Genomic DNA, 13,678 nt, shown 5'->3' with positions numbered 1-13,678 from the left:
AAGCTATTCTATGCAAGAGTTCCAACATCACCTTTAGTATACCATTATACTATGCTGATGCTTGCTGCCGAAGAAAACTTTTGCTGTCAAGAGTGGTTATAGAAAAGCAATGCAGCTGAAATCCTTGTGTACAATTACACTTACAGAACAATTAAGGTGGCCAAAAACCCCCCAGGAATACATCAAACCACTGTTTACCAACTCACAAGGAATGGATTAACTAAATTAAGTGCAAAATCTGACTCAGGCATGAATTTTTATTGAATCTTTAATTTACATCCATGAATTCTTTCATTGCTGAAGAAGACATGTTTTATCACAGACTTGAGTAAACGGAAAAAAAAAAAAAAAAAACTAAATTGACCTGTTAATCTATGTACACTTTGTATACTTAATGGCAAAATATAGAATATTCCAAATCCACGTTATTGAACAAGGTAGAGAACATCGACAGTCGCTATCCTGGCCAGGAAAAGGTGTTCCTCCTTCATATCATACCGAGTGCAAAAATTTGATTTTATGGTTGTGCAGCTCAAGTAATGTCTGATATCAACCCATGGTAAAAATGAGATGAAACGGAGTGAAAGGTGGACCAGCAAAAAGACCTGTTTCATCTCCAACTAGTAATGGAGAATGCCAATTAGTAATGGGAATAAAGAAAAGCAATGCTTCCAATAAATATTGACATACAGCAAAAAATTATCAGCAAAGAAATTACTGTGATTTGTGTAAAATCCATGAACATAATGACGAATCCAACATAACAGCACTTGAACTAGACATGCTTTTTTCATACCATTGAAGAGCAAACATTTTCATTTTGGGAAGAAAAGAAAGTGGTCAACTTTTAATAATCGTTTGGATAATTGTAATGATAACGAGGCCCTTGACACCACAAAATCAACTGGATTGGTCTTAAATTCACAAGGCCCTTGGCCAATAAATGATGATCAGATGCCTCAAGTGATTAGTTTATCAGATTAAGTTGGTGAGTTCACAGAAAAAAAGCTCACACATATTCATCTATATCCTTTTCTAGACAAAGATATTAGTGAGGGAATAGAAGGGTATATTTTTGCCATACTAGTAATTTTTTGCATGAGTTGCTCAAATGAAGACTTAGTGGTTTATTGATCCTAATGCAATTATATACACCTATATATCAGTAAAAATATGTTCTCCACAACTTTTGCTCAATATTATGCTGCTTATGAAACCTCTATGCTTGCTACAGGTGTTGGAAATTCGAACTACTATAGGATCATGAAGAGCAAAGAAACAATAATATGAAAAGAAAATAAACAAACAATGAGTGTATTATCTACGTCATGTTCACATGTTTTCTCAAGGTTGCATGAATTAGAAAGGAATATCAAGAAAGTAAAGGAAGACACATCCTAAGCTATTAGCATGTATAGCCTTATCCTTGTTAAATTGAAGGGGCTCAAGCCTGCCAATGGACTTGTACAATAGTGCATCAGAAAGCATGCTGAGAATAGTCATGTCACTAATGGGATAGCAAGCATGGGAACTTAAAGTCCAATATGTATCTAAAAGAATTAGGACTTGATACCTCAATCCCTGTTGGATTATCTAAATTTACTTTTCCATCAACACGAAAGGATGGACCAGTGAACAAGGCTGTCACTAATAAGGGGTCTGTGAAGGATCAACATCTGCAGTTTTACCCTACTAATATAGAAACTGTTACAGGAGCTATCTAATGCTACCAAGAATTTAATTACTGATCCAGTACAAGTTTTAATATACCAGGTGGTATACTAACTTGTAACACCAGTTTCAAGACACAAGGATTTAATTCCCAATTGGTATCATATCAGCCCTTTGGAAAATCTTGCTTAATCTACAGTGATCAGGTTCTGCAAAGTTAGCTTTGACAATTCTTTAACAGGGGCAAACAGAGCAAAGCCAACATCAATCTTACCAATCATGGTTCCTTTGGTCAGAAGTTCCATTCAAAATCGCCTTCCTATAATGAATTGTCATGGAAGTCCATAACTTGCATGACTTCCATGATTTTTTGGGTGATGTGGCAGATGCTATGCAGCAGTCTTATCAGAACAAGTTCTGACCTAAACCACACTAGATTAACTAACTTCTGAAGTAGAACTGGATATTTCTTGCACATAAGCTAGAAATTTACAAATTTTTGTATCATACTAAGACTGTCAAATTATGATTATTTGCAGCCTTCCTCATCTGGACACTCCTACGGGTATGAGACATGCTGAATCAGCTTTGAAGATCAAAGGGCTGGTTGTTGAAAATATCCAGCAGCATTACACAGACAACAAAGTACATCCGAGAAAGGGTAACATTCCCAATATGGTCCATGAGAAAAACATTCATTTGATTGGTTGTGAAGTAATGAGATTCATCAACAATATGTATACCTACAAGAGGACTCACCCAACTCACAAATACAAACCTAATCAAGTAGTTAGCATAAAATTAACATAGAAGATGGCAAGAAAATATTTATTTTACAGAAATTTAAACCGAACTAAATTGTTAGAAAAAATCAATATCAAATTAAGCTTCACTTTCAAGTTTCAACAAATTTTTACTACTATTTTCAACAGCAATGTGTATAAGCAATGCAACATAAGTAGCCTATGTACACATACATATACAAGGGAGAGACTTCTATATATGTCTATTAAAAAATAAATATCTTGGGTCAAGTTCATCAAGTAAAAAACCTACAAATATCTTGAAATCATTTGCCCATCTATCAAGGAGTACAAAAAAATTTGAATATTATAGAATCACATAGACTGAGCTTTTTAAGCAAGTTCATGAACGGAGAAAATGTTAGAACCCTTGCAGATTCTAAACTTGGGGTTGATCTCTTTAGGGGATCGACCTCCTTGGAACTCTATAGGGGTTCCTCCCTCCAAGTTGCTGCTCAAAGGCTGCAGAAAAGATTCATCTATTGCTTATCAAAAGAGGTGGAATACATGACTATTTATAGGGCTTCTAAACCCTAACTCCTAATAGGACTCTTACTTAAGACTCCTACTTCTAAACAACTCCTAATAGGACTCCTACTCAAGACTCCTACTTCTAACCAACTCCTAATAGGACTCCTACTCAAGACTCCTATTCCTTTACAACTCCCTATTCTTCTCTAAGAAATAACCTCCTAACCCTAGCCGGCCTCTTCAACTCTTTAATAGGGGTCGGCTTAGGTAGGTTTTACATGAATGTTCCTCTCAATTAGGACTCTCCTAGCTAGAGTGCTAACAGACCCGCCCTCTTCAAATCAGCCTTGTCCTCGAGCATGACGATTCATGAATTTTGGGAATTTGATCTTCAAGTCATCATAGTTCTCCCAAGTGGCATCTTCTGTTAGTAGGTTTGCCCACTGTATTAGCAATTCAGTAGTGGATCGTCGTCGTCAAGTCACGATCCGTCAACCAATAATAGCACTTGGCTGAGTCTGAAGTCCTCCTTGGGTAGTCATATTTGGTGGGTGGCTTTGGCCTGTCTCCAAGCACCTATTTACAACTTCCGTTTGGTCGTCGGTTTGTGGGTGATATGTCGTACTCCTTTTCAATTTAGTACCCTGCATATGGAATAACTTTGTCCAAAATCTGCTCGTGAAGATGCAAGTAGAATTTATCATAAGCACAATGCGTCCCTTATAGTGTAATTCTTTTGAGTCCCAATTGTAATGAGCCATGGGGCTTGGTGCTTCCTCCAATATTTTTATAATCTTACTAGTATCTGAATTTTCCTGTCATTCCATCTTAATATCCTCAAGGAAGTCGCTGGTCGGAAGTGAAACGACCGAAACTTCAACTTGATCGGGTAGCTGCGAAAGCGTATCTGCAAGAACATTCTCTTTCCCCTTTTTGTAAGTTATGTCAAAATCAAATCCAAGAAGTTTTGTTACCCATTTTTGCTGCTCAGGGGATGGTATCTTTCGCTCCAAAAAATACTTGAGGCTTTTATTGTCGGTTTTATTTTGAAATCGTCGACCAATCAAGTAGGGTCTCCACCTCGTTGCTGCGCGCACAATGGCGAGCATCTCCTTATCATATGTTGACTTATTTTGATGGGAGGAAGATAATGTCTTGCTAGTGTATGCGAGTGGTCGACCATCTTGCATGAGAATGGCTCCAATTCTGACTCAAGATGCGTCGGCCTCAATAATGAAGGGTCGGTTAAAATCTAGTAGTGTTAGCACCGGCGTCGTGGTCATGGCTGCCTTAAGTTTGTCGAAGGCAGCGGAGGCTCTGTCCGACCATTGGAAGACATCTTTTTTTAGTAAGGAAGTAAGTGGTGCACTGATCTCGCCATAGTTTTTCACGAACTTGCAGTAGTAGCCTGTTAAACCCAGAAAGCCATGTAGCAATTTTACGTTCCTTGGGGTAGGCCAGTTTTGCATTGCTTCAATTTTGAAGGGGTCCACTATCATACCTTCCTCTGATATGATATGCCCAAGATATTCCACCTTCTGTTGAAGAAAGCAAAAATTCGTAATGATTGTTGTGTGTTTAAAAGGTGGTTTTCGGTATGTCTTCTTCGCACACTCATATTTGATGATACCCGGATCAAAGGTTCAGCTTTGTAAAGATTTGTGCTCCCTTTCATCTAGTAATTCATCTGCTATTGGAATAAGGTATTTGTCCTTGATGGTTATGGCATTGAGAGCTCAGTAATCAACGCATATTCGCCATGTTCCGTCCTTCTTGCGTACAAGTAGCACCGATGAAGAATAGAGGTTGCAACTTGGCCGAATAACTCCTGTTTTGAGCATTTCTTTTACAATCCTTTCTATTTCATCCTTCTGGAGATATAGATATTGATATGACCGAGTATTTGCTGGAGGTTTGCCTGAAAGAATCATTATATAATGATCATGCCGACGGGTAAGAGGTAGGTTCTACGGTTCGTCAAATATATCTGAAAATTCAGCAAGCAAAGGAAGTAGGTTTGGATCTTCAAATTGTATTGGCTCTCCCTTAGTTTGCTGCTCAAGTTGTATAAAAAATCTGCTGCATGCTTTATGCAAAACCTTCTCCATTTGTTGTGTGCAAATCGTCGTTATGTCGCCCCCATGTTTCCCGTTCAGTATCACTTGTTTCTCCTTACTGTAAAATTTCATAATTAGTTGCATAAAATTCCAAGAAATATCACCTAATGTCGTCAACCATTTAATTATGAACATGGCCTTATGATCATCAGGAGGGAGAAGGAAGAAATCTACAATTATCTCTTGGTCCTGCAGCAATAGTTTCTCCTGCGGGCGCCTACGATCACAATTCAAAATCCGTCCGTCGACGACCTTAACGTCAAACCTGTTGCAATTCTCAATAGGTAAGGCCATCTGGATAGTAACCTTACTGTTTATAAAGTTATTAGAACTGCCCGTGTCGATGAGAATAGTGATCGGTTGTTGTTTGAGAAGGCCTCCAACTTTCATCGTTTCCGGGTTTGAGTAGCCGGCTAGTGCATGTACCGTAACTTCAGTCGGTTGTGGCTCTTCTTCTGCATCTTCTTCTTCATGTTCAAGGCTCTCTTTTGGATGTTCAATGACCTCTTCTATTAGTTCAATCATAAGAAGTCTCCCTTTACTACAACGATGCTCACGGCTCCACGGCTCGTCACAATACCAACATAACCCCTTCGCATATCGCTCCCGAAGCTCTTCTCTTGTTAACCTCTTTGGTGTAGGGACTTGGTCGACAGTAGGGGGGCTGAGGGCTTCAATATTACTGGTTGAGGAGCGACCCTAGTCCTCCGAGCTTCATGATTCAATTGCTCCTCTTGATATCGTGGAAAAGAGATGGATGCCATAAGCGTATACGGTTGTCGCGCTTTAACTTCTCCTCGGATCTCTGGCTTCAAGCCCTCAATGAAGGTCCTCAATAGCTGTTTTTGAGACCAATCATGAGTTTGATTAGATAACCTTTCAAACCTGGTTTGGTACTCCTGAATGGTGGAGGTTTGTCAGATCTTTGCTAGTTGTCCGTCAATATTCTCGTAATCGGTTGGTCTGAAGCGGATCAGCAATCCTTCTTTGAATTGTCGCCATGAAAGGACTCCATAAGCATGTTCAAACCAATCAAACCACTGTATAGCATCCCCTTCAAGATGTATAGCTGCAATTTTCACCATAGATGCATCCGCGGTTTTATGGTACCGAAAATATTGCTTCGCACGCGAGATCCAACCAATCGGGTCTCCTTCCCATCTAGGGAAATCCACTCTCATGCATGGATAGTTGGGGTTGGTCATAGAGCTTCCCCTCTCTTGGAAGTCATATCTTTGGGCTTGGTGCGATTTGGCAAAGCTCTCTCCTTGATGTGATTTCTTCGGGCTTAGTGGTCGGCCCAATCTGAGTTCGGTAAAGAGCGTCCGAATCTTATCCTCCATTCGTGCCTCGAAGGCTTCGAATTTAGCATTGATTACCTCCTCATATGCCATAGTATATGCCACCAAATCTGTGATGTTAAGATCTCTCTTTTGTTGTTGGGTTAAAGGCATGTATTGGTTGAGAGAGCTGATGGTCGAAAGGGTTGGTAGATCGGTGGATGTAGGCTACGGTTTAGGCTTGTTTTGTGGCTAATTTGGGTGCAGTTTGAGGGTGTGGTTTGGTGGAGTTTTAGGGCTGTAGATGAAAGTTTTGGATCTGTGGTAGATGGTAGCAAAGGTTTGATAGAAATCAGTGGAAGTTGCAGCAAGTATGTGCTGTCTTGTAAGAGTAGAATTGTCGTCGAAGAAACAACGGTTTCTCGACGTAAATTCCACCAAAAACTTGAGAGAATTGAGGAGGGAATTGATAGCAAAATCACAGTTTATATGACAGCAAGGATATCTAATTTAATCAAGAAAATTTCGGCAGTATAACACCAAGGAAATTGGTGCAAGTTGCGATTGCAGAATTCTCGTCGAGAAATTTCAGCTGGTTACGATGAAAATTTGCAGCAACACAAAATCGTTTTTAAAGATGAATTTCTTAATAGATCAATCATAGATGGAAGCCAAGATGATCTATGAAGTGTATAAGAAATTTCATTCAAAAAAGATTGCAAATAGATGGGTTAAGGCAACAATATGCGGTTGAAATTTTCTGCAGCACAGATTTTTAAGTATAGCAGATTGGATGTAAAAGATCAGTAGGTTATATTGAAAATTTTTTGATGAAACCAAAGGGAAATCCACTATTAGGAAGTGTCAAAGCTATCATAAAAATTTCGTAGAGATTTGGATAGAAACAACGTAGTATCAAGATCAAACAAACAGTATTATGTGGCTGAAATTTTATAGTGCAGATTTTCAAGTATAGCAGATTAGGCGTAAAATATCAATGGTTTATATTGAGAATTTTTTTGACAAAACCAAAGGAAAATCTGCTGTTAGGAAGTGTCAAAGATGTCATAAAAATTTCGAAGAGATTTGGATAGAAAAAACACAGTAGCAAGATCAAAAAGACGATGCTATACGGTTGGAATTCTGCAATGTATCTTTCATCGTAGAGAGGAAAACTTTATGACAAAAAGTTTATGCAGCAATATAGGAATAATTTTTTTGGGATTTTCAAACAAGGATAACTAAATTGCAGCAGCAGTAAGGTAGAAAACCAGAACCTGTTGCAATTCACGGGGAGATCAAAGGATGATCCGTGGTGGTGGAGATGATGGCGGAATTTGGCAACGATCTCTTAAGCAATTGTGGGAATTGCTTTGGGCGGTTGTGGAGGGTTGATAGATGGCTATGGAAGGGCAGCGAGACGCCAAGAACGCTGCTCTGATACCAGGTGTTAGAACCCTTGCAGATTCTAAACTTGGGGTTGATCTCTTTAGGGGATCGGCCTCCTTGGAACTCTATAGGGGTTCCTCCCTCCAAGTTGCTGCTCAAAGGTTTCAGAAAAGATTCATCTATTGCTTATCAAAAGAGATGGAATACATGACTATTTATAGGACTTCTAAACCCTAACTCCTAATAGGACTCTTACTTAAGACTCCTACTTCTAAACAACTCCTAATATGACTCTTACTTAAGACTCCTACTTCTAAACAACTCCTAATAGGACTCCTACTCAAGACTCCTACTTCTAACCAACTCCTAATATGACTCCTACTCAAGACTCCTATTCCTTTACAACTCCTTATTCTTCTCTAAGAAATAACCTCCTAACCCTAGCCGGCCTCTTCAACTCTTTAATAGGGGTCGGCTTAGGTAGGTTTTACATGAATATCCCTCTCAATTAGGACTCTCCTAGCTAGAGTCCTAATAGAAAATAGGCTTTAAAAAGGAAGGGAGAAATAAAAGTCCAAACATTGTAAGATTATGTCACTTTGTCACTTTCTAATCCTATATGAAATACGAAAATAGAGAATAGATGTAAGATTACATTGTTAAAATAGATTTACCAAAATCTAAAGTTATGTCACTTTCAAATTACTCTAAGACCAATCAGTCTTGGATTTGCATGGATAACTAATTTCACTAAACAGTCATATTCAAATTCCTATATACTCAATATTAAGTAGGACTTTGGATGCTTGTTTTCAGTAACTATACTGCAGTCATTTGCAATAAAGTTTAACTTGCTAAACTTAAACTGTCCTGGCATGTCCTCTACTGTGTGTCACTTTAGAAATTAATCAGTATACTAGCTCTTGGTCACTCAAATATGATTCCATGGTTAGGAGTCTTTGAATCTTATCATTTGTGGCTCCTGTTGCTTTTTTTTAAAGTCCAAATATGACCAAGGAGCTGAATGCACATCCTTTTTGTATACACCCCATGAGGGCTCTAATGTCGGGATGGACGGGTTGGATATTGAATGGTAGATAAACAAGCTCAGCACCCAAGACAACACTCGAGGGATACAGACATCATCACTCATAGGAGTCCATCAAAGGGATATATGGCTTAGAAACTGACCACTCTAAGGAATCCATGAAAGAGATATAGAGTTATATACAGTGATAGGCTTGGAATAACGCTCCAAGCATGAGTGATTAATTTCTGCACCAGTCCAATATTTAAAATAATGAAGACTAATTCAGAAATCATAGAATAATTAAAGGTAGGGACTCCAAAGGTGTGTAAGAACTTTCTTCCAAGCTTGATAAAACACATATCAGAACCTTTGTAAAGAGAACCGAGAATAACTTTCTCTAAAAACCTTCTAATCGAATTATGTAAAATATCTTAGATTCCTAACTCAATAAGCTTTCCAATGATATATAATTCATGTCATAAATATCTCAGAATCAGTGTGAAATGGGTAGGCCTGATTTATTGAAAATTTAAGAAATTAGTGTGATTATCATACTTATCTTGATTCAAAGTTTGAAGAATGCTTGTCCTCCTGTCTTGACTATTATTCTCACCATGGTAAAGGGAAAGATCAGCAACACTACTGAATATTTAAGATACCATAACTATCGAGAGTATGCAATTTTACCAATATGTTGTAAAACTTTGAAAAGTCCATGACTCTAGGATGAAGTTTACTATACTTTCCTTAAAGAAACTATTCCTTTCGAAGGTGAACAACTAAGTCTCCCTCTTGACATTCAATATGCTTTTGATGCTTGGTAGTACTCTTCATGTAGTTCGCAAATTGCTTAAAAATCTTGTCTCAAACTTGTTCATACAACCTTTTGGTGATCTTTACTTACTCCTCTACATCTTCACTAAAATGATAAATATCATAAAGAGGGGTCAAGTCCACAGGATTTATAGGATTTTGGTCATACACAACTTCAAAATGATCCCACCAATGAATGTTTTTGCCCACAAAGCTTCTTAGAAGATTTCTGTTAGGATCCTTTTATTTTTCCTTTTATTTTCTGTGCTTTCCTTTTATTTTCTGCATATTTATTAAGTCTGTTTAGTTTAGCTAAAATCAGAACTCTATAAATAGAGATGTAACTGCTTCTTTTTGCTAATCAATGAAAAATACTATTTTGTCTTTTGACAAACCCTTGGAGGTCGATCCCCTCGAAGCGATCAAGGAGGGCCGATCCCCTCGAAGCGATCAAGGAGGCCGATCCCCTCGAAGTGATCATCCCCTTCTCTTCTTCTTTTTACGATAAGACTTTAGGGTCTTATCAATTGGTATCAGAGCAGCGATCCTTGGCACGTTCCCGCTGCAACGTAACTAAAAAAAAAAAAAAAAAATTAGAAGGAAAGGAAGAGAGAAAGCAGCCGCAGCCACGCATCCCTGCTTCCTCTGCTTGCGGCCAGCCCACCGCCGCCCCTGCTCTCCGGCAGGCCGCGCCCTTCCTTGCTGCCTCCTTTCCACCGCCGGCGCTGCGTCCCAGCCGATCGACCAACGCCGCCGCTGCCCCCCAGCCGGCGATCTCTCATCCTCGCTTTCCCGTCTCGCTCAAGCGAGAAGGATCGCTGGCGCCGTCTACCTGCCAACGGACCACCCCTTCGTCGTTGAGACTCTCGGCGACGCTGCCCTAACTTCTCTGCCACCGTGACCTCGGGTCGCAGCCGTAGCCGCCGGTTGCCCCCCTTCTCTTCACGACGACCGAAACAGGGCAACTTACCGCTGCTGCCCTTGTTTCCAACCGCGCCTCCTCCAGCACTCCTCTTTCCCTCGAGTGCCGTTGCCGCCCAGCCGACCCATCACCGCTGTGGGCCACCGTGCGACGACCGCCGCTCGTCTCCCAACTGCCGGCGCTTCACCTTGTTGTGCATCTAACCGAAACAGAGCACACATTGCTCTGCCTTTGTTTCAGCCGCGCCACACCTTGCTCTGCATTTAACCGAAACAGAGCACACTTGCTCTGGCCTTGTTTCAGCCGCGCCACAGTCGCGTGAGTTCCCTTGCTGTCGCCACTGTCGCTGCTACTGCCCGGATACTGTGCAGATGCCCTTGACTAGACATCAGAAACAAGAACTGGGGATTACCGACTTACAATCGTACGCAATGGCTACCGATAACTCAATGAAGGCACAAATGGAAGCGTTGGAAACCAGAATTGAAAATCGGCTACAAGAAACTCTTCATGATTTCAAAAAGAGCTTGTTAGAGCACTTTAGCGGGTTTCAACAAGATGGAAGCTCAAGTTCTACTCTAAACAGATCGAGAGATACAGGAAAAGGTCCCCAGGATGGTGACACACACTACCCACGTATCAGGGTAGAATTTCCACGATGGGAAGATGGGGATCCGACCAGTTGGATCTCTAGGGCGGAAAAAAAATTTCGTTTTCACAGAACTCCAGAAGAATCTAAGGTAGAAGTGGCCTCAATCCAGCTCGATGGAGATGCAATCCAGTGGTATGATTGGTACGAAACTTGCCATGGAATTCCTTCGTGGGAGCAGTTTAAAAGAGGACTTCTTGTTCGCTTTAGCCCGTCCGAATATGAGAATGTTGATGGCCAACTCGCCAAAATTCGTCAGACTTCTACAGTGTTGGAATATCAGAGTAGATTTGAAAGATTGTCCAACCAAGCTAGAGATTGGTCAGAATGATAACTTCTGGGTACATTTATTGAAGGGCTTATTCCCGAGATCCGGTGTGAGGTTAAGGCTCGTCAACCTCGCACTATGATGGCTGCGATTTCATTTGCACGCCTACATGAAGAAAAAATCAGTGTGGAATATCGTCGAAATATAGGTGCCAATAAACAGGTGATTAGTAGGCAACCTACCTCATCTACTCCAAGTCGAAACTATAACACTAGCAGACTAGCCCGAGAAGAACTCAAAGAAAGGTTAGCGAAGGGTTTGTGCTGGCATTGCGATGAAAAGTGGAGTAAGGAGCATCGATGCAAACAAGGAAGACTTTTGATGATTGAATCGATCGAGGAGGAACCGGAAGTAGAAGTATCAGATTCCGATCATGAAGAAGTGGAAATTAATGATGATGTTGAAGCCGTCACACATACAGTGCATGCATTGGCTGGCTACTCTAATCCACAAACTATGAAAATTGGGGGAACTCTTAAACACCAGTCTGTCACTGTTTTGATTGATATAGGTAGCACTAATAATTTTATGGATAGAAAAATTGCAGCCCGATTAGCTTACCACATTGAATGTTGTGACAAATTTGAAGTCAAGGTCGCCGATAGACGGATTTTAACCTGTGACAGCAAGTGCTCAAAGATAAAACTAATTTTGCAAGGTCAAGAATTATTTGTAGATTTCTTTTTATTACCCTTGGAAGACTATGAAGTGGTGCTCGGAATTGAATGGCTATCAACCCTAGGTGATGTCTCCTGAAATTTTTCTAAACTGATTATGAAGTTCTTTATTAATGGAAGACAGGTGACTCTCAAAGGAAGACGTGGGGGTAAGGTTACAACTATCACGAGCCATCGGATGGAGCGAGTCCTTCGGAAGACACACACCGGATTTTTGGTGCAATTGCATAACATTGAAAAGGAAATGACAGTGAACATTCCGGCTGGAAATATTGAATCATTGCTAACAGAGTTTACGGATATATTTGCAGAGCCACACGGACTTCCACCTCTTAGATGTTATGATCATCGGATTCCACTATTACCCGAGAAGGCACCAACTAATGTCCGACCGTATAGATATCCACATTTCCAAAAGACAGAGATAGAGAGGATTGTCACGGAGATGCTCAAAACAGGAGTTATACGAGCTAGTGTTAGCCCATATTCTTCCCCAGTCTTACTAGTCAGAAAGAAGGATGGCTCATGGCGGATGTGTGTCGACTATCGAGCACTTAACAACATTACAGTGAAAGATAAATATCCTATTCCAGTAGTGGATGAACTATTGGACGAATTAGGAGGAGCTCAGGTCTTCACTAAATTGGACCTACGATCAGGCTATCATCAAATCAGAGTACATGAAGAGGATGTTCAGAAAACTGCCTTCAGGACACATAATGGCCATTATGAGTTTCTAGTAATGCCTTTTCGGTTAACCAATGCGCCCTCTACCTTCCAGAGTTTAATGAATGATATATTTCGGGCTCATCTCCGTAAGTTTGTTTTGGTTTTCTTTGATGATATTTTAATATACAGTCTTTCCTTAGAAAGTCATTTATTACATTTACAAACTGTCTTTAATATTCTTCGTGAGCATGGTCTTTTTGTTAAGAAATCCAAGTGCAGTTTTGGGCAACCTGAGATTGAGTACCTCGGCCATATCATATCTCAAAAGGGAGTTGCAGTTGATCCTTCAAAAATCCAAGTGATGACAGATTGGCCAATTCCAAAGTCAATCAAAGCTTTAAGGGGGTTCTTGGGATTAACCGACTATTATCGAAAGTTTGTGAAGAATTATGGCAAAATTAGTGCCCCCTTGACGTCACTTCTAAAAAAAAATGCATTCAGATGGTCAGAAGAGGCAACTCAGGCATTTCAATTCTTGAAAACTGCAATGTCTACTACACCCGTGCTGACTTTGCCCGATTTTAATAAGATGTTTGTAATTGAATCTGATGCTTCTGGAGCTGGAATAGGGGCTGTATTAATGCAGGAAGGTCGGCCTATCGCTTATGCTAGTAAGGCTCTTTCCCCTTCCCATTTGAGTTTATCTATTTATGACAAGGAGATGCTAGCTATAATACATGCAGTCACAAAGTGGAGACCCTACCTAATTGGTCGACGGTTTCAAATACGCACTGATCACAAAAGCCTCAAAAATTTTCTAGAGCAAAAGATTTCTTCTCCAAAGCAACAGAAATGGGTC

At 40.2% G+C, this 13,678-nt stretch overlaps 1 protein-coding gene across 3 annotated transcripts in view; it reads right to left on the bottom strand.

The window, feature by feature from the left end:
* Nucleotides 1-230: 230 nt before the first annotated feature.
* Nucleotides 231-13,678, bottom strand: part of LOC103973460 (probable histidine kinase 3) — a 47,102-nt gene continuing 33,654 nt past the window's right edge. For all 3 annotated transcript variants that reach the window (XM_065121271.1, XM_009388033.3, XM_065121272.1), the window contains one exon: nt 231-620. The gene's annotated coding sequence lies outside the window, so the exon portion shown is untranslated. The remainder of the gene's footprint in view (nt 621-13,678) is intronic.

The sequence above is a fragment of the Musa acuminata genome, chromosome BXJ2-8 (assembly GCF_036884655.1).
Source record: "Musa acuminata AAA Group cultivar baxijiao chromosome BXJ2-8, Cavendish_Baxijiao_AAA, whole genome shotgun sequence".
NCBI lineage: Eukaryota > Viridiplantae > Streptophyta > Magnoliopsida > Zingiberales > Musaceae > Musa > Musa acuminata.
Note: the sequence above shows the minus strand (reverse complement) of the source record. Positions and strands in the feature narration are given on the sequence as shown.